Genomic DNA, 11,102 nt, shown 5'->3' with positions numbered 1-11,102 from the left:
CCTACAAAAATTAAGAAAGTGTGCACCCTAATTTTCTTATTTTTGTAGCTTTATAGTAAGTCTTGGCATTCATTATATGAATACATGAAATATATATAGAATATATATGTATATATATGACATGCATATATATACATATACATACATATTATATATAGAATATACACACATATATTCTATATATACTCCATATATGGCATGCATATGTATACATATATAGTCTATATATTTCATATATTCATATACATTGCATGTATTTATATAGAGAGAATATAAATGTAAACAGAATAAAAGGTGGAAATAGAACTATACACATATGTGGCCAATTGATTTTCAACAAAGATGCCAAGGTATTTCAATGTGAAAGAAATAATCTTTTTCAACAAATGGTACGGGAAGAATTGGTTATTCAGAAGTGCTATAGTTTGGATATGGGCTGTTTGTCCCCAGCAAATCTCATGTTGAAATTTGATCCCCCAGGTTGGAGGTGGGCCTAATGGGAAGTGTTTGCGTCACAGCGCAGATCCCTCATGAATAGATTAGTGCCATTCCTCGGGGGTGAGTGAGTTCTCACTCTATTAGTTCCTAAGAGAGCTGGTTGTTAAAGAGAGCCTGGTACCTCATCCCTCTCTCTCTTTCCTTCTCTTTTCTATGTGATCTCTGCAACACCAGCTCCCTTTCACTTCTGCCATTAATGGAAGTAGCCTGAGGCCCACACCAGATGCAGATGTTGGTGCCACGTTTCTTGTACAACCTGCAGAACCACGAGAAAATAAACCTCTTTTCTTTATGAATTTCCCAGTCTCAGATATTTCCTTACAGCAACACAAAACAGATTAAGACAACAGGGGGAAAAAATGAAGATTAATCCTTAATCTGCATTTCACAAAACTTAACTTGAAATGGGTCACAGAATTAAATGTAAATCTTAAAAGTTATAAAAGTTCGTGACCTTGGCATAAAGATTTCTTAGATGGTACAAAAAAAGCATGAGCTATAAAATTAAAAAATGGAATCCCAGCACTTTGGAAGGCAGAGGTGGGTGGATCACCTGAGGTCAGGAATTCGAGACCACCTTGATTAACATGGTGAAAACCAGTCTGTACTAAAAAATACAAAAATTAGCCAGGTGTAGGGGCAGGTGCCTGTAATCTCAGCTACTCAGGATGCTGAGGCAGGAGAATCAATTGAACTGGGAGGCCGAGGCTGAAGTGAACTGAGACCAGCCACTGCACTCCAGCCTGAGCTACAGAGTGAGACTGTCTCAAAAAAAAAAAAGAAAGAAAGAAAGAAAAGAAAAAAAAAATACATAAGACTTTATCAAAATGAGAACTCTTGTTCTGAAAAATACAACCAAGAAAATAAAAGGTAAGTCATGAAGAAAATATTTGTCATACATTAATATACTGATAAAGAGATTTTTTTTTTTCTTGAGCAGTTTTGCTCTTGTTGCCTAGGCTGGAGTGCAATGGCTTGATCTTGGCTCACCGCAACCTCTGCCTCCTAGGTTCAAGTGATTCTCCTGCCTCAGCCCCCCAGGTAGCTGGGATTACAGGCATGTACCACCACACCAGGCTAATTTTGTAGTTTTAGTAGAGATGGAGGTTTCTCCACGTTGGTCAGGCTGGTCTTGAACTCCTGACCTCAGATGATTGCCCTGACTCGGTCTCCCAAAGTGCCAGGATTACAAACCTGAGCCACTGCACCTAGCCTGATACAGAGCTTATTCCAGGCTGGGTGTGGTGGCTCACACCTGTAATCCTAGCACTTTGGGAGTCCGAGGCTGGATCACGAAGTCAGGAGATCAGGTCCATCCTGGCGAACATGGAGAAACCCTGTCTCTACTAAAAATACAAAAAATTAGCTGGGTGTGGTGGGGTGCACACATAATCACAGCTTTTCTGGAGGCTGAGCCAGAAAAATGGCTTGAACCTGGGAGACGGTGGTTGCAGTGAGCTGAGGTCATGCCACTGCACTGCAGCCTGGGCAACAGAGTGAGACTCCGTGTCAAAAAAAAAAAAAAACAACAACAAAAAACTTATATCCAAAACTCCTACAATGCACAAAGAAAAAGAAGCCAGTTCTTAAAACTGAGCAAAAAGCCAAGGATGGTAGCACAGGCCTGTAGCCCCAGCTGCTCAGGAGGCTGAGGTGGGGGGATCGCGTAAGGCCAGGCTTTTGAGGCTGTAGTGCACTATCGTCACACTTGTGAATAACTATAACTATTGCACTCCAGCCTGAGCAATATAGTAAGGATCCACCCAAAAAAAAAAAAAAAAAGCAGACAAACAGAGTGGCTCGTTGCGGTGACTCACGCCTGTAATCCCAGCACTTTGGTAGGCTGAGTCAAGGTGGGTGGATCACTTGAGGTCAGGCGTTCCAGACCAGTCTGGCCAACACAGCAAAACCCTGTCTCTAAAAAATAAAAATTTAAAATTTAAAAATAAAATTTTAAAATTAAAAAAACTGAGCAAAAGATTTGAAAAGATACCTTACAAAAGAAAATATATGAATGGCAAGAAAAGAAAACCAAAAAAAGTTCATTGTATTAAGTCATCACAGAAATACAAATTTAAATCACAATAAGATACCACTGACCATCCATTAGAGTGGTTGATATTAAAAAGACTGACATCAAATGTTGGGGAGAACGTGAATCTACTAGGACTCATGGATTGCTGATGAGAATACAGAGTATGGCAATTTTGGAAAATAGTTGAACAGTTTCTTATAAAGTTAAACATACAGTTCAACCTAGCAATTTCTCTGCTAGGTATTCATCCAAAAGAAATGAAAACACATATCCACATAAGCATTTGAACCTAAATTTTTATAGTATGCCATTGTGTGGATATAGCATTTTTTTTTCATTCACAAACCAACAGACATTTAGGTTATTTCCAATTTGGTGCTACTATAAACAAAGGTGCTAAAAATATTCATGCAGAAGCCTTTGTTTTCATTTCTTTTGGGTAATCACATAGGACTGGGATTGCTGGGATTAACAAAAATGTATGTTAACAGTATATTTAGCTTTATGAGAAACTGCCAAACTGTTTTCCAAAATGGTTGGATTATTGGCATCTCCATTAGCAAGGTATGAGAGTTGCTTTGTATTTTAGCCAGCATTTTATATTCCCAATTTTTGTTTTTTTTAAATTTTAGTCTTTCTAATAGGTGTTGTTATGAACTCAGTTGTGTCTCCCCAAAATTCATATGCTGAAACTTTAACCCTCAATGTGACTATATTTAGAGATAGGGCCTTTGAGGAGGTAATTTAGGTTAAATGAGACATCACATAGGTGGGCCGTAATCCAACAGAACTGGCATCTTCATAAGAGGAAGAAATACCAGGAATACATGTGCACAGAGGAAAGGCCACATAGGGCCACAGCAAGAAGGCACCACCTGTAAGCCAGAAAGAGAGGTCTCCCCAGAAACCAACATGCTGGCACCTTGATTTTGGACTTCCAGCCTCTAGAACTGTGAGAAAATGAATTCCTGTCACAGCCCATTCTGTGGTATTCTGTTATGAAAACCAAGCAGAGTAGAAAAGATTCTACAGTGGTATCTCACTGTGGTTTTCGTTTGTACTTCTCTAGCGATTTAATGACGTTGAGCATCTTTTCATGTGCTTATTTGTCATCTTTAGCTCTTTTTATGAAATATGTGCCTGCAGAAAATTCATGATTTTGTGCACCAAAAACAATTCTAAGTACATTTTGCTCCACAGAGTTCTTAATTCATTAGTATCATTGTCTTTACCATGATTCTGTGACTCACCTGTATCTGTGTTTGGATGAATAATTTTTTGCAAAAATTATGTTTCAGTGCTGAAAGCTTTCTTTTTCAATGGACAGTTTTACAAAGTTTAACATAGTGATTACCTTTTACACATTTAAAAAAAGGAACTTATTTTAATTTATGAAAGAAAAACGTAGTAAGCTATAAAAATCTCTGTGAAAGCATTAAGACAGGTGTGTAAAAATAATTTTAGATTTTCTTTTTCATAGATGTTGACTTACTGGAACAAGAGCAAAATCTGCATTAGATGAGAGGCTCTAAACTTCCCTATAAGTTGGTGTTCAATAATAATGCTGTTTAAGGTCATTGGAGACTTCTGTAAGCGTCCATCCACCACAAATAAAGGTGCTATAAATCTCCATATCTGTATTGTCTGTTTTTATTTATTTATGAGACAGAGTCTTGCCCTGTTGCCCAGGGTGGAGTACAATGGTATGATCTCAGCTCACTGCAACCTCTGCCTCCCGGGTTCAAGCAATTCTTGTGCCTCAGCCTCCAAAGTAGGTGGGACTACAAGCGTGTGCCACCGTGACCAGCTAATTTTTGGATTTTTAGTAGAGACGGAGTTTCCCCATGTCAGCCAGGCTGGTCTCCATCTCCTAGCCTCAAGTGATCCGCCTGCCTCGGCCTCCCAAAGTGCTGGGATTACAGGCACAAACCAGTGCGCCTGGCCTATTGTCTGTTTTTAGATGGCCTGTTGTTTGAATTATGTCTGAACATGGTACACATGTAGCCTAATCAGATTTGTTTTTGTTTTCTTTTGTTTTGAGACAGGGTCTCACATTGCTCAGGCTGGAGTGCAGTGGCACCATCACAGCTTACTCTAGCCTTGACCTCTCTGGGCTCAGGTGATCCTACCACCTGTATCCCAAGTAGCTGGGACTATAGGCATGCACCACCATGACCAGCGAACTTTGTATTTTTTGTAGAGATGGGGTCTCACTATGTTGGCCCAGGCTAACTGTTTCCCTAAATGTAGATATTAGAAAATGTGGGATTTGTTTTCATTGATTGTGAAAGTACAAGTCCTTCTCCATGTTGTTGCTGACTCCTGACAATGCTTTAAAACTCCCAGTCTGTAAAGTAAGAATTTCACTGAGATACTTTGCTCCTGCATTTTCTATTCTCTTAAAAGAAAGATCTACTGCTTCTAGGGTAGTATTGCTTTTGCATCAGCCAGATAAATCATTCCATTCTGAGTTATTTGATTGCAGCTGACATCAAGGTAGCATAGGCTACTAAGCTACTGTTCAGATACAGCGAGTCACACAAAAATGTTTTATGCCACAGTTTTTTATATCATGCTTATACATGTGTAGTTGAATAAGGCAGTGATTTTCTTTCAATATATGGCCTAGGTGGGCTGTGGACTCTTCCTGTTTGCCATACCTCATAGATCAGTTTAGGTTTATTCCCTTAATTGCTTTGTTTTGAGTTAGTACTGTAGCAAATGCTATCACACTTTACACTCCCAGATCACAGTAACATAGACCTACTTTCTCTAAGAATGAATTAATTTGCAGCATTGCAGCAAAAAATATTCCACTCTTATTTTTAATCTCGTTTCCAGTCATTCTTAGGTATTTCAGAGTTATGTTCTTATTTAGTGCTTTGCCAATCAATTCTCCACCTTGGCTGGCTGCAGTGGCTCATGCCTGTGATTCCAGCACTTTGAGAGGCTGAGGCAGGTGGATATTTGTGAGGCTGAGGCAGGTAGATTACCTGAGGTCAGGAGTTTGAAACCAGCCTGGCCAACAAGGTGAAACCCTGTCTCTACTAAAAATACAAAAATCAGCCGGGGATGGTTGCACATGCCTGTAACCCCAGCTACGGGAGGCTGAGGCAGGAGAATCGCTTGAACCTGGGAAATGGAGGTTGCAATGAACCAAGATTGCACCACTACACTCCAGGTTGGTCAACAGAGCGAAACTCTGTCTCAAAAAATAAAAATAAAAAAAATAATTCTCCATGTTCAGATCCAATATCATCAAACATAAGGTTTAAGCAAATAAGATTAAGTTATTTCTGAAGCAGTTTTACACTACAGTATGTGCCAACATCACTTAGGAGCTTATATCTAACATCCAAACTATTAATATATAATTGATTCTTTAAAAAAAAAGAACTAAGATCATGGAGTGGCACTACCATGGTTCACTGCAGCCTTGAACTCCTGGGCTCAAGTGATCCTCCTTGCCTTGGCCCCCCAAATTCCTGAGATTAGAGGCATGAGCCACTGCACCCAGGCTAGTTAACTATTTAAAATTCTAGAAAGAATCCAAAAATCTTCATCTGCTAATCATTTTACTGGCACTAAGTAATTATTAACAGTAATATTTAACATGATTTTTTCTTTAAGTTGCGCCCATTGGGGCCAATGCCAGAGTTGTGTGGCCAGAATGGGGGCCAGAGGGGTTGAACGAACCAGGGCAGAGACAGCATCCTACCAGCGGTTCCACGTACTCCTCTCACTCCACAGGCCACAACAGCTGTGCCAGCATTTAATGCTTAAAGTTATTTTTTCTTTTTTTTGAGACAGGGTCTCGCTCTGCAGCCCAGGCTAGAGTGCAGTAGCATGACCATGGCTCACTGCAGCTTCAACCTCTCCAGTTGAAGTGATCCTCCCAGCTCAGCATCCCGAGTAGCTAGGGCTATAGGTGCACACCACCACTCCCAGCTATGTTTTTTGTTTGTTTGTTTTTGTTTTGTTTTGTTTTGTTTTTTAGCGATGAGGTCCCACTGCGTTGTCTAGGCTGGTCTTGAATTTCTAGGCTCAAGTGATCCTCCCACCCTGGCTTTCCAAAGTACTGGAATTACAGGCATGAGCCATCACACCCAGCCATGAAAGATTTTTTAAACAGAATTTATAATAGCCTTCACAATAATGTTAGATATTTCACTTTAGACAGAATAATGGCCTGGCAAAAAATATTGTTTGATTCCACAAATTGGATGAAGAAACTCTACTACTGAAATTAACAGATTTTCTATTTTAAGCATCTGATAACACTGACAAAACAACAACAACAAAAAACAGCTACCATTTAACTGTTTGCAAAGCCTTTCCTTCTGCTAATGGAATCAATACATTAATAGCTATTGTTCCACTTTTCATAAGTGCACAAATAAAGTTTCAACAAAACTGAGCAAGGCCTGGTGCAGGGGTTCACACCTATAATCCCAGCACTTTGGGAGGCTGAGGTGGGCAGAACACCTGAGGTCAGGAGTTCAAGACCAGCCTGGCCAACACGGTGAAACCCCGTCTCTACTAAAAATACAAAAATTAGCCAGGAGTGGTGACATATACCTGTAATCCCAACTACTCGGGAAGCTGAAGCAGGAGAATCATTTGAACCTGGGAGGCAGGGGTTGCAGTGAGCCAAGATCACGCCATTGCACTCCAACCTGGGCAGTAAGAGGGAAATTTCATCTCAAAAACAAACAAATAACAACAACAAAAAAAAGCAAGTAAAATTAATTGAAACATTTATCCCATCTAATCCAAAAATTTGCTTCACAAAGTGATATGTAAATAGGCTTTCTACGTTTTCATATTTAAAATTTTTGTCTCTGGGCAGTCTTGTAAAATTAAGTATTCACTTTTAAAGTAGAAGCCAGTGTTTCTTTAATTGATTTGTTTTTTTCTGGATTTTCAGTAGTCAATGATATTACTATGGTTCCTATAGTAGATGTAAATAGTGGCAATCATGCTGTCCAAATAACACTTCCACCATTAATGTTCTTAAGAAATGAAAACATAGTAATTTTTCATTAAATATGTATGTTATGGGTTGAATTATGCCCCATCCCATCCTCACAAATATGTATATTGAAGTCCTAGCAACAGTACGGCAGAATGTGATCTTATCTGGGAATAGGGTCATTTTAGGCTTAATTAGTTAAGATGAGGTAATACTGGAGTAGAGTGCCCTTTTAATTCAATATGACGGTGTCCTTATAAAAAGGAGGAAATGTGGACACAGACATGAACACAAGGGAAATGCCATGTGAATATAATGGCAGAGAATTTTGCAAGACATGGCATGCCAAAGTTTGACAGCAATTCACCAGAAGCTAGGGTAGAGGCAGGGAGCAGATTATCTTTCACAGCTCTCAGAAGGAACCAATCCCACTGACACTTTGATTTTGAACTTCCAGCCTCAAAACTGTGAGACAATGGGTTAATGTTCTTTAAGCCACCCACATTGTGGGTACTTTGTTACAGCAACCTTAACAGACTAATACAGTGTGCTTATATTATTTTTAAGTACATATTGTTCAAAGGGTTTATTATAAAATAAAAATGCATTACCACTCAACATTATAACTAAGCCATTTTACATGTGAATTGTGCAATGAATGACAAAATATAGTAGTAAAAATTTCCAACTGGGCACAGTAGCTCACACTGTAATCCCAGCACTTTGGGAGGCTGAGGCTGGCAGATTACCTGAGGTAGGGAGTTCAAGACCAGCCTGACCAACATAGAGAAATCCTGTCTCTACTAAAAATACAAAATTAGCCAGGCATGGTGGTGCATGCCTGTAATCCCAGCGACTCGGGAGGCTGAGGCAGGAGAATCACTTGAACCTGGGAGGTGGAGGTTGCAGTGAGCTGAGATCGCGCCATTGCACTCCAGCCTGGGCAAGAAAAGTGAAACTCTGCCTCAAAAAATTATTCCCAAACTTCTCGATACACTTTTATAGCAGGACTGTGCCACCCCTATTCCTTGCATGTATTTCATATACTTCTAACCAGCAATTTATTATATTTCTCACTCATCTCCAGGGACTGGCAGACTGGTGGATATGTGCATCTTGCAAGCTAAAACACATGCCAGGCACAGGTCATGGCACAACTATCTGATAAACTAAGCGTGTGGAAGGAAGAGATGTGTTAATTATTTCACTCATTGCCACCTGAGACCAAATTCAGCTGACCCTCACCGCTCACATCCAAGTGAACTTTTTGGTATTCACAGATTCTTTGAATGGCTATCTTCAAAATAGAATGTAAGTTATTCTATGTCTAGAAAGTGCTGGGGAAAGAGTGATAGCCCGATCATATTTAAGATTTAACATGTGTTTAGCTGAAGTCTCTGTTTGCTGCACTTACATCTCACATACTACTAGAAGAGACCATGACAGCAGCTGGAAGGCTTACCAAAATCATCTCAAATTATTAAAATCACCTACTGCATTATAATATTTTATTTAAAATGGTAATCATACTTTATTTAAAATGAAAAATCCAGGATGATGCTCAAGTGAACAGACAGTAGGATATGTGGTCACTTTTTTTTGAGGCACAGTCTCACTCTGTCACCCAGGCTGGAGTGCAGAGGTGCAATCATGGCTCACTGCAGCCTTAATCTCCTAGGCTTAGGTGATCTTCCCACCTCAGCCCCCAAGTAGCTGAAACTACAAGTGCATGCCACCATAGATGTCTAATTTTTGTGTTTTTTGTATATGTGGTGTTTTGTCATGTTGCCCAGGTTGATCTCGAACTCTTGGGCTAGTCATTTGCCCACCTCAGCCTCCCAAAGAGCTGGGATTACAGAGGTGAGCCACTGTGTTCCGCTTGTGGTCACCTATTACATAAAGCTTTGTGGTAGATTGTTTCCATAATGGTTCCAAGTGAATTATGCTACCTTGTATCTATACCGGTGGTACATCTAGTACATTTGACCCACAGAACAATTTTTTTAACCAAAATTGATTGGTAATGCAAAATAAACCACGATTATGTTTAGGCTCTATATAGGTATGAGTCCCCTGTTATTGACTTTACCTAAAATACAGCAAGCTTTTCTAATTTATAGACTTAATTGGTTGTTTGCTTTTTCTTTTTCTCTCCACAGTGTTTTCCTCAGTTACATCTTTGATTTTTGTTTCTGTTCCCATTGTTCTCATTTGCTCCCCAGGCAATCCTTTACTTATTAAATTGGATTCTTTTTTTTTTTTTTTTACTCTTCTCCATCTTCATCATCTCCTCTTTCACTATTTGATCTGTTTCTGTGGCTTTTTTTTTGTTTTGTTTTTTTGAGTCTGAGTTTCACTCTTGTTGCGCAGGCTGGAGTGCAATGGCACCACCTCAGCTCACTGCAACTTCTGCCTCCTGGGTTCAAGTGGTTCTCCTGCCTCAGCCTCCTGAGTAGCTGGAATTACAGGCGTGTGCCACCATGCCTTAAGATGGGGTTTTTCCATGTTGGTCAGGCTGGTCTCAAACTCCCGACCTCAGGTGATCTTGGTCCCCCCTCACCCCCACCTACCAACTTCTGCCTCCCAAAGTGTTGAGATTACAGGCGTGAGCTACCACAGTCAGCTGTAGCTTTTTCTTTTCTTTTCTTCACTGCTTTCAAAGTTAACTTACAAACAACAAATATAAAAGATACTTAGGTCCCACCCCCAGAGATTCCAATTTAATATTCTGGAGTGTGGCCCAAGCAGTTTTTTTTTAATTGTGGTAAAATATACATGGCATACAATTTGTCATTTTAGCCTCTTTTAAGTGTGCAACTTAGTGGCATTAAATACATTTACATTGTTGGCAACCATAACTAGCATCTATTTCCAGACAATTTTTCATCTTCCAAGCAGATAATTTTTAACAACTCCCTCTTTGAAACATATATGAAAAATGGTTCTCAGATATAATCATAAAATAAAATGAATCATAATAATGACCAGAAAAGAAACATAGTAAAAAAAATGTTATTTTATTCAACTTTTATACAATCATGCCAGTAAAAAATAAAGAGAAAATATATACTAAAAAAGCATGATGACTTATTTAATGGCTTTTCTCTCTGCCTAACAATTTGAACTTTGACCCCTGGCTCAAGCAGTCCTCCTACCTCAATCTCCCAAAGTGCTGGAATTACAGGTGTCAGTCACTGTGCCTAGCCTCATTTCTAATTTAGAATATACTGTATAAACTCAGGAATAGGTAGTGTTACCGGGATTGGAGACAGGAATCAGGATCCAAAGGAGCTCAAATTATTCATAAATGTTGCAAATGTAATCTTGAAACCAACACAGGTAGCTGAGTCTATGTGAGTTGGAGGCAACTATATCATTGGAAGTTCTCTGAATTAGCTACCATTTAGAATAAAATGTTTATTTAAAAAGTAATAAAAATGTGGCTGAACATAGCTGTATTTCAATAAATATTTATAAAATTAAGCAGTGTTTTAAATTTGTCCTATAGAGTGTAGTTTGCAGAACCTAGTCTCCATAATAGGCAGTAAAGATATCTTCAAAACTATAAAACAATACCAGTTTTCTCACTAATTTGTT

General features: G+C 39.1%; 1 pseudogene; it reads right to left on the bottom strand.

Annotated features, from left to right (window-relative positions):
• Window positions 1-259: 259 nt before the first annotated feature.
• Window positions 260-5,447, bottom strand: LOC141585151 (leucine-rich repeat-containing protein 34 pseudogene; annotated as a pseudogene).
• Window positions 5,448-11,102: the final 5,655 nt, after the last annotated feature.

This window comes from Saimiri boliviensis, chromosome 7, assembly GCF_048565385.1.
Source record: "Saimiri boliviensis isolate mSaiBol1 chromosome 7, mSaiBol1.pri, whole genome shotgun sequence".
In the NCBI taxonomy this organism is placed as follows: domain Eukaryota; kingdom Metazoa; phylum Chordata; class Mammalia; order Primates; family Cebidae; genus Saimiri; species Saimiri boliviensis.
This window is presented reverse-complemented; position numbering and strand designations above follow the sequence as displayed.